We start from the raw sequence: 11,281 nt of genomic DNA, 5'->3' as shown, positions 1-11,281 counted from the left end.
TGTGGTAATATCCTATGTGACCATAATGAAAATCAATATTCACATAACATCCCAATGTGCACAGACGTCAATTCAAAGTATAGTCTACGTTGGTTAAACGTAATTTCATTTAAATGACGTGGGAAAAACGTTGATTCAACCAGTGTGTGCACAGTGGGGTGAATTTACACCTCTACAGTTTCGATTCATCAATACATAACTATAAAACCATGATAACTACTGGAGAATATTGACCTATAGTGCAACTACCGGATAATTTACAAACTTCACGTAGGGCCTGCCTACCAAAGTACTTAGGCTGAATGTAGATCAAAAACAAACTACAACCCTAAACTGAAGTACTGTTAGATGCAAACGAATGCAAGAACGGCGTCACTGTTAGTTTTGCTGAATAGTAACGTTACCGTGCTGTATATGTGTCAACCACTCTTATTGGTCGTAGTGCTTTGCGATTACTATCAGCTTACTACACAACAGGGCCGTGAAGTCCAGTGACGCAGGTCTAACAACACAAGGCCGCTTAGAAAAATCTTCTTCGTGCAACATTTAACACGGGACATTAAACATTTAAAGGCCTAGTATTCCAAAATATGTTGCTGTGGAACAACTCATAAAAAGGTATTACAAACAGATTTAGGCTTACTTAAATCTAACAATATGTAATTAACGTTACATCGTGCGACAGAAGCCAAAGTAATTATGCTGCGAATTCATTCGTGACAACCGTTGTAAAATGTAGACATTACTGGATGCAACTTAGTAATTAATTTACCGGCGAGTGCAAACTGCAACGTTGTACATTAAGTTACAATAAAAAGTAAAAATTGTGGACACAACGTAGAAACGCGGCCCACAAGCCTGCAGGCGAAGGACAGATTCAAATAGACATTTTGTATCACGAATAGTAGCCTATGTAGAGATAATAAAGCTAATAACTATGTAGGTGATACAGATTGCTTCAATGTTTGCTTTCAATCGCAACCTAAGAAAAACACTTCTAGGAAGTCTCAGTCTTATAATGGCAGTTATGGCGTTGAATATTATCTGGGGGAAAAGTTTTAGGCTGACAATCCACCCGCACCGCTCCCTTTTCATGAAGTGTGGCATCCAATCATCTCTTTACTTCTCTCCGTAGAGTATTATAAAATATGAAAATATAATTGTATTAGTAGTTATAGAGGGTGCTTATTATTTGCAACGTCTACAACGTAGCAGGTCGACAAAGCAAAACAGGCTACTGCAGTGCTGCAGAAGAAAGATTTGTAGGTTTTACTCACCACAAAATTATTTTCAATGCAGATATTTATCGAGTCAGTAGCGAAATCGTTAGGCCTATAATCGGATATCCAGGGTTGACATTTAACAGACTGTCACATTATCTTTCTTCTGTAAAGCAACTTAAAGGAGGAATAACTACTGACTGCTCTGTACATTCTACTCTACAGTCGCAAAATGGTGAATGAAGCCCAAAGCCTTGACACTAGTCCATGTAGCCAATCAGAGGACACATTTGAGTACAGTAGCCAGTAGATTTCATGAATCCAAGGAACTACATGGCAATGTATATTTGATTGACACCGTGTTTAGTCGAATCGTGCTGTGGCAAAACACCAAACAGCTGTTAAGGACAGGGCTGCGGCATCCAATAGTGCTTTAGGGGAGGTCTGCTGACGGAGTAGGCGGGCGAATGGAATAAAAATAACTCTCCTCACCAATCTACAAACGCATACAGCGGAGATAACAGTCCTATAAAAATTGTAATTTGGGACCTGATGTTCTTTAACGCTCGGTTTTGCAGTTGTAGTAATATAAGGACATCTGTTGTAAAAAAAACAACAACATTTAACCTGTAGCTTACATGACCAGTATTGAAGAGGCAAGTGACGTTCAACCAGCAAGTAAATGGGGAGGGGAATGGGATAGAAAAAAGTTTAGATATGTTTATTTTCGCTGATCAATGCGCTCAAGCAAGTGACATCGAAAACCTAGACATTATGAATGTCCATTTTTGTTATTTATTTCGAATATACGTTTTTTATCCATCGTTTTTTCCCTATTGTATCCTTTGATATTTTCATTCTTCTCCTTTACATTAGCCAGTCTAGCCAATCACAGCGCTCTATATACTATCGTTGACGTCAGTGCGCGCTTTGTCCCGCCTCCCCATCCAACCGATAGACTATAAAGCTAACGTCACCAAATCAATCTATGATTGGCCAAATGATAGAGGGTCTCTAGGCCAATGACCAAGTACTGTGATGAGGTCATCATGCTTGTTGCCATCAGCTGAGCCAAACAGGAAGGGTCCAGAGTAAATGAGTCTAAACCTAGGATTACTGTTCCAAAGGGAATGAGCCATATATATTCCTCTATAACATTTCATAATGATGATAGGTATCATGTTCGTATGGATTGGTTTGTAGCAGTGCAACTGTTCCCTGCATGTACAGATGGTGAGCGGACTGGTCTTGGTCAACACTATAGTTCTGCTTACTGCGGCAATGAAGTGTGTTTGTCACGTACATACCATGTAGTTATAACATGTTAGGGTGTTACGTAACCTTTGTGCGTGGAAGTGCACGCACACACAGAGCAGGTTCATACACACATACGTGCATGCATGGACGCGCATACACACATGCCAAGCTCGTACACATATATGCGCATGCATAGGCCTACATACCAGGCTCATACACTCATACTGCACATGCACACACACACAGGGATATGCAAGCCGTTCCATGCCTTGATGGGTAGAGCACTGCAGTCTCTCAGCAGTCTGTGTTCATTCACAGTGTCTACGCATCATCAGAAATGTAGGACAACAGAATATGAGAGAAGTAACTTTGAGAAATGATTTCGTAAGCCGGTGACATAGAGATGCAAACATCATACAGAATCTCTCGTTTTTCAATGAGCTCGTTGAGTAATCTGGTAACATTTGACCTACAGTGAAGCCTGCAGGTATAATGGTTTATAACTCTGAATAATAACATTACAATGGCTTATAATAAGGCTTATATTATTTCATACTATTTTCAAATCATTCTAAAAAGCAATTTGTCAAAATCATTATGTGATGATTATAAGGCTTTACAAGGGGACTATACGTGGGCATGACAAGTCTTACAATGCATTATAGCTGCATCATAACCCATTACACCTAATCCTGTTCTTATCTCAGAGCCCTTTTAGGAGCATGATAAATACTACATGTAGGAAAGCAAAAATCCTATATCCACATTACATAAACGCATAGCTATGTGGGAAAGCTCAATCCCTCTGTGACACTGACTCACTGAGGATATCTGCATGGACAGAGAGGAGATAGCATACAGTAAACATGCACTAACATGCAATGCTGCTACTGTGGGCAGAGTTCAAGTGGTGAGTCTGGCCAGGTTAGAAAAGTAGCTCTCCCATTCACATGACACACTGGTAATGAATCCCGATTACAGGGCTCTGGCTCACATGCTGTCCAGGCCAATCTCTCTCCCTAAATACACAAATACACACACACGCAAGCATACTCCTGCACACAAGTATGCTCTCACGCACACAGTAGCTCTTGGGCTTTGAGTTTCTGTTTACAAAAGGGGCTTGATGCAGTCTATATCTCCAATTGGTTGCAAGGACCCTGGAATAAAAGTACTTTCACTGTAAACTGTACATTGAACATGCTTTGTACTCCAAGGTTAGGCTTACCTTGGGTCCATGTAACCATCACCTTATGTTCAGAAAAGGATTATAATGGAGGTCGCTTCGAAAAATAGCAGAGAACAATATGTGATGTAAACCAATGTAAATAAAGGCAAGGACAAGTGTACGCTATGTAACCCATAATGCAATAGGCTGGAGTTCTATAGATGCATACCATCTGAAGCCTATAGACCTGCACAAAGCAGACAAGGCCCACAGTTCTATTGATATAACTTTATTTTACAGCACATAGTTGCATATTGACTACAAAAATGCTAATTACATTTGAATAATCTTTGAATAACTTATTTGTTTCTACTAATTATAAATAAATTATGTTAGGGTTATGTAGTTACCAATTATGTAGAAGTGTTTTTTTATAAAACCACTGTAATTTTTTTTTTTTAAGTGCTACCATTAATCAACTAGTTTCCTCAATCACAGAAAAGTTCTGTCAAATAAATAATTTCAATATTTTTGTTGCACAAAATAAACAATGTACTTGCTTTACCCACTAGCTGACACACAACATTATCTGTCTGTGTTGAGTTAGTGAGAGAGTAAAACATTGGGTTACTACGGCGACACACATAACTGAGAATAATTAGCAGTCTTTGTGATCTTGTTCTTCGGGCCCGGCCTCCATCTCTTCTCAGAATGTTGACCTCTGCCCTCAGCCTAGGGCCAGGCAACAAACCCTCCCAGCGGGCAACTCAAAGTGTCCTGTCAATCAACTTTTGTGGAACGGAGCCCCCCTGGTGAGCTGCTCTGCATAAGATTTCATGAAAGTTAGACTGGCAAATGTAGAGCAGGGAGAGATCACCTGATGACATTCGCTCCAATGAGAGGTGACAGTGAGACACGATGATGGAGGAGAAGTCTGACAGGGAGATAAGAGCAGAGAGGAGAGGAGATACATTTACATGTTGTTGGGACAGGTCCTAAAGCAAGAGGAAGTGTCAGGACTAATAGAAGGAGCGTTAAACACGGCAAGGTATCAAAGGGTGATATTCTGCAATGTTTTTAGAGTGATATAATATCCAATATTCCTAAGGCTAGGGTCGGGTGAGGTTTTGGGTAGTTTTGTCGTGACCATCTTCTAGTTCTCTGAATAACCTGCAAAAGGTCCTGCAAAAAAGCATGTTAACACATCCAGACTCAAGACAGGCCATTTCCCCTCAGACACATTTTGGCAATGCAGCATCTATTATGTAATTGTCCAATCATAAAAGCCTTTTTATCTTAAGATTTTAAATGTGTATGTCTGTCCCTAAATGCCTCTTGGTATGTGTTTTGAGTGTCAGACTTGTTTATATTTAGTCAAGTTAAAGTAACAAGCAATGCGTTGTAGCTTTTATATTATTTTAAGCACTTACATGTCTCTCGGATAAAAGGATAAATATCACAAATAAGGAACGTAAAAAGTGGATGTTTTAAAGTCCGGAATGTCCCCTCTTACCCTTTGCCTCAATGAACATGGAGTGGCCACCTGATCTCTCTCTAGGACAACTAAACTAGGCTTTATGATCCTAATTGAGGACATTTTTCCTTTTATTAGGACATATCTTCATGTTTAAAGGACACTTTTTGTACATTTCTGGACTCAAACAGCCCCTTTCTCCCCATTTTGAGGACAGTTAGCCCTAACAATGTATTTTGCAGTCCTATTTCATCTAGTATTTACTATAGAACGATATACTAGTTATAATTACATAACCATCATAAAACTCTGTAAAACAATTAAATATGATTTTGTATTCAATAATATAGTACTGATATTTCCCATCGTATCGTCTCCTGTGTACGTTACTGGTTGGAAACACTGACATAGTACACTACTGAACTGGTCTCAAGGCAGGACCGTAAATGACCAGCAGAGGGGGGGCAGTCTCCAAGTTAAGGAAAGCCATGGGAAAATCCTAGGTCAGTTACGGCATCTTTCAGTGTAGCCTACTTCCCGGTTAAGGAGTTTGGTTGGTCGTGATGTTCACTGGCCTTCAACAACAAGAGCTAGCTGGTCGTGATATTTACTAGCTTTCAAGTTAAAAAAAACTATTTTAGCACAGCAATAAGAGTCCAGTTATGGATGGGTCTGAAAATGTCACAGAATCAAGGGGATGGAATCTGAATAGAGAAGGATGTATAATGACACCCAAGACAGATAGAATATGGAATAACACCATACAAAAGGATTTAAACAAACAGTTACACTCTTCAAAGAAACACACATACATGCACACTCAATTCCTGTCTGAGTACTTCCATTACAATAGCTACAGTGCATTTAGAAAATATTCATACCCCTTAAATTATTCTACATTTTGTTGTTACAGCCTGAATTCAAAATGGACTAAATATTTTCTATCACCCACCTACACACAATAGTCCATAATGACAGTGAACACATGTTTAAATGTTTAGCAAATGTAGTGAAAATGTAATGCAGAAATATCTCATTTACACAAGTATTCACACCCCTTTGCTATGACACTTCAAACTGAGCTCAGGTGCATCCAATTTCCTTTGGTCATCCTTGAATGTCGCTAAAACTTGATTGGCGTCCACCTGTGGCCAATTCAATTGTTTGGACATGATTTAGAAAGCAACACACCTGGCAGTCCCACAGTTGACAGTGCATGTCAAAGCAGAAACTATACCGTGAACTCCAAGGAACTGTCCGTAGATCTCCAAGATAGAATTGTGATGAGGCATATATCTGGGGAAGGGTATAACACTTGCTAGAGTGTTGAAAGTTTCCAAGAGCACAGTGATCTCAATCATTGGGAAATTGAAAAAATACTGAACTACCCAGACTCTGCCTAGAGCTGGACGTCCGACTAAACTGAAAGACTGGGCAAGAAGGACTTTGTTCAGGGAGGTGACCAAGACCCCAATGACCACTCTGACAGAACTGCAGAAGTTCCTTGGCTGAGATGGGAGAACCGGCCAAAAGTACAACATTCTCTACAGCACTTCGTCGATCTGGGCTTTATGGGAGAGTGGCCAGACAGAAGGCACTCCTGAGAAAAAGGCACGACGGTACGCCTGGAGTTTGCAAGAAAGCACATGAAAGACTCCGATCATAAAAGCCCAAAAATCTGTGGTCTGATGAGACCACTTGAACTCTTTGGCCTGATTGCAAAGTGCTGTGTCTGGAGGAAACCAGGTACAACTCATCACCTGTCTAACACCATCCCTACTGTGAAGCATGGTGGTGGCAGCATTATGCTACGGGGATGCTTTTCACTGTCAGGGAGTGGGAGACTGGTAAGGATAACGAGAACAATGAATGGGGCCAAATACAGGAAAATCCTTGATGATAACCTGCTTCAGAGTACAAACAACCTTAGACTGGGGCGAAAATGTACGTTCCAACAGGACAATGACTCCAAGCATACATCCAAAGCAACGCCTGAACGGCTTCAGAACAAGAATGGTGAAAAGTCCTTGAGTTGCCCAGCCAAAGCTCAGACTTGATTGCCATTGAAAATCTGTGGAAAGACTTGTAGATTGCTGTTCACCGCCGCTCCCCATCGAATTTAGGAGAATGGGAGACAATCCCCAAATCCAGATGTGCAAAGCTGATACAGATGTACCAAAGACAACTCAAAGCTGTAATCGCCGCAAAACGTGCTTCCACAAAGTACTGACTCAGGGGTGTGAATATCAAATCAAACTTTATTTGTCACATGAGCCGAATACAACAAGTGTAGACTTTACAGTGAAATGCTTATTACAAGCCGTTAACCAACAGTGCAGTTCAATAAGAGTTAAGAAAATATTTACCAAGTAGACTAAAATAAAAAGTTATAATAAAAAGTAACACAATAACAAGGCTATATACAGGGGGCACCAGTACCGAGTCAATGTGCGGGAGTACAGGTTAGTTGAGGTAATTTGTACATGCAGGTGGGGGTGAAGTGACTTTGCTTAGATAATAAACAGCGAGTAGCAGCAGTGTACAAAATGGAGGGGGGGGGGGGGTCAATTGGTCCCAATGCCCCAATTTGATCCATTGTTCAGCAGTCTTATGGCTTGGGCGTAGAAGCTGTTGAGGAGCCTTTTGGTCCTAGACTTGGTGCTCCGGTACCGCTTGCCATGCGGTAGCAGAGAAAACAGTCTATAACTTGGGTGACTGGAGTCTCTGACAATGTTATGGGCTTTCTTCTGACACCGCCTATTGTATAGGTCCTGGATGGCAGGGAGCTTGACCCATGCCAAATCTTTTCAGTCTCCTGAGGGGGAAAAGGTTTTGTCATGCCCTCTTCACAACTGTCTTGGTATGTTTGGACCATGAGAGTTGGTTGGTAATGTGGACACCAAGGAACTTGAAACTCTCGACCCACTCCACTACAGCCCCGTCGATGTTAATGGGGGCCTGTTCGGCCCGCCTTTTCCTGTAGTCCACGATCAGCTCCTTTGTCTTGCTCATGTTGAGGGAGTGGTTGTTGCCCTGGCACCATGCTGCCAGTTCTCTGACCACCTCCCTATAGGCCGTCTCATCATTGTCTGTGATCAGGCCTACCACTGTTGTGTCGTCAGCAAACTTAATGGTGTTGGAGTCGTGTTTGGCCATGCAGTCGTGGGTGAACAGGGAATACAGGAGGGGACTAAGTGCACACCCCTGAGGGGCCCCAGTGTTAAGGATCAGCATGGCAAACGTGTTGTTGTCTACTCTTACCACCTGGGAGCGGCCCATCAGGAAGTCCAGGATACAGTTGCAGAGGGATGTGTTTAGTCCCAGAGTTCTTAGCTTAGTGATGAGCTTCGTGGGCACTATGGTGTTGAACACTGAGCTGTAGTCAATGAACAGCATTCTCACATAGGTGTTCCTTTTGTCCAGGTTAGAAAGGGCAGTGTGGAGTGCGGTTGAGATTGCGTCATCTGTGGATCTGTTGGGGCGGTATACGAATTGTGTGGGTCTAGGGTGTCTGGGAGGATGCTGTTGATGTGAGCCATGACCAGCCTTTCAAAGCACGGCATGGCTACTGATGTGAGTGCCACGGGGCGGTAATCATTTAGGCAGGTTACCTTCGCTTCCTTGGGCACAGGGACTATGGTGGTCTGCTTGAAACATGTAGGTATTACAGACTCGATCAGGGAGAGGTTGAAAATGTCAGTGAAGACACTTGACAGTTGGTCTACGCATGCTTTGAGTACACGTCCTGGTAATCTCTCTGGCCCCGCGGCTTTGTGAATGTTTACCTGTTTAAAGGTTTTGATCACATCGGCTACCGAGAGCGTTATCACACAGTCATCCAGAACAGCTGGTGCTCTCGTGCATGCTTCAGTGTTGCTTGCCTCGAAGCGAGCATAAAAGGTATTTAGCTCATCTGGTAGGCTCGTGTCACTGGGCAGCTCGCGTCTGGGTTTCCCTTTGTAATAGTTTTCAAGCCCTGCCACATCCGACGAGTATCAGAGCCGGTGCAGTAGGATTCAATCTTAATTCTGTATTGACACTGCTTGTTTGATGGTTTATCTGAGGGCATAGCAGGATTTCTTATAAGCGTCCAGATTAGTCTCCCGCTCCTTGAAAGCGGCAGCTCTAGCCTTTAGCTCGATCCGGATGTTGCCTGTAATCCATGGCTTCAGGTTGGGATATGTACGTACAGTCACTGTGGGGACGACGTCGTCGATGCACTTATTGATGAAGCCGATGACTGAGGTGGTGTACTCCTCAATGCCATTGGATGAATCCCGTAACATATTCCAGTCTGTGCTAGCAAAACAGTCCTGTAGTGTAGCATCCGCGTCATCTGTCCACTTCCGTATTGAGCGAGTCACTGGTACTTCCTGCTTTAGTCTGATACTTACAGTACCATTCAAAAGTTTTAGAACAGTTTTAGGACAAGGGTTTTTCTTTATTTTTACTATTTTCTACATTATAGAATAATATTGAAGACATTAACTATCAAATAACACATATGGAATCATGTAGTAACCAAAAAAGTGTTAAACAAATCAAAATATATTTTATATATTTGAGATTCTTCAAATAGCCATCCTTTGCCTTGATGACAGCTTTGCACACTCTTGGCATTCTCTCAACCAGCTTCATGAGGTAGTCACCTGGAATGCATTTCAATTAACAGATGTGCCTTCTTAAAAAGTACATTTGTGGAATTTCTTTCCTTAATGCGTTTGAGCCAATCAGTTGTGGTGTGACAAGGTTGGGGCGGTATACAGAAGATATCCCTATTTGGTAAAAGACCAAGTGCATATCATGTCAAGAACAGCTCAAATAAGCAATGAGAAACAACAGTCCATCATTACTTTAAGAAGGTCAGTCAATCCGGAACATTAAGAACTTTGAAAGTTTCTTCAAGTGCATTCGCAAAAACCATCAAGCGCTATGATGAAACTGGCTCTCATGAGGACCGCCACAGGAATGGATGACCCAGAGTTATTTCTGCTGCAGAGGATAAGTTCATTAGAGTTATCAGCCCCTGAAATTGCAGAGTTCATGTAACAGACACATCTCAACATCAACTGTTCAGAGGAGACTGCGTGAATCAGGCCTTCATGGTCAAATTGCTGCAAAGAAACCACTACTAAAGGACACCAATAATAAGAAGAGACTTGCTTGGGCCAATAAAACGAGCAATGGACATTAGATCGGTGTAAATTTGTCCTTTGGTCTGAAGTCCAAATTGGAGATTTTTGGTTCCAATCGCCGTGACTTTCTGAGACGCGCTGTGGGTGAACAGATCTCTGCATGTGTATTTCCCACCGTAAAGCATGGAGGTGGTGTTATGGTGTGGGGGTGCTTTGCTGGTGACACGGTCTGTGATTTATTTAGAATAAGGCACACTTAACCAGCATGGCTACCACAGCATTCTGGTTTGGGCTTTGTGGGACTATCATTTGTATTTCAACAGGTTATGTAAGGCTATTTTACCAAGAAGGAGAATGATGGAGTGCTGCATCAGATGACCTGGCCTCCACAATCCCCCGACCTCAACCAAATTGAGATAGTTTGGGCTGAGTCGGACCCGTAGAGTGAAGGAAAAGCAGGCAACAAGTGTACAGCATGTGGGAACTCCTTCAAGACTGTTGGAAAAGCATTCCAGGTGAAGCTGGTTGAGAGAATGCCAAGAGTCTGCAAAGCTGTCATCGAGGCAAAAAGTAGCTATTTGAAGAATCTCAAACATATGTTTGTATAATACTTTTTTGGTTACTACATGATTCCATGAGTTATTTCATAGTTGATGTCTTCACTATTATTCTACAATGTAGAAAATAGAAAAATAAAGCAAAACCCTTGAATGAGTAGGTGTTCTAAAACTTTTGACCGGTAATGTATGTAAATGAGATATTTCTGTAAATGTGCAAACATTTCTAAAAACACGTTTTCACTTTGTCATTATGGGTTATTGTGTGTAGAATTCAGGCTGTAACACAACATGTAGAATAAGTCAAGGGTTATGAAAACTTTCTGAAGGCACTGTAAATGACTTGTTCCAGTCATACTTTGCAATGGCTGTCACGAGAGTCATTTGTGAGATGGCCATTGTAGGTTGTTCAGGAGAAAAATATAAGAAAAGTTACATCTGCACAAACCTCGACATGAAGACACAACGTT

General features: G+C 41.7%; 1 protein-coding gene across 2 annotated transcripts in view; it reads right to left on the bottom strand.

Annotated features, from left to right (window-relative positions):
- Positions 1-1,436, bottom strand: part of LOC120022455 (protein capicua homolog) — a 32,567-nt gene extending 31,131 nt beyond the window's left edge. For both annotated transcript variants that reach the window (XM_038966365.1, XM_038966366.1), the window contains exon 1: positions 1,278-1,436. The gene's annotated coding sequence lies outside the window, so the exon portion shown is untranslated. The remainder of the gene's footprint in view (positions 1-1,277) is intronic.
- Between the last annotated feature and the right edge of the window lie 9,845 nt (positions 1,437-11,281).

The sequence above is a fragment of the Salvelinus namaycush genome, chromosome 27, assembly GCF_016432855.1.
Source record: "Salvelinus namaycush isolate Seneca chromosome 27, SaNama_1.0, whole genome shotgun sequence".
Classification (NCBI taxonomy): Eukaryota; Metazoa; Chordata; class Actinopteri; order Salmoniformes; family Salmonidae; genus Salvelinus; species Salvelinus namaycush.
The sequence above is the reverse complement of the archived record's forward strand: the minus strand, read 5'-3'. Positions and strand labels throughout refer to the sequence as shown.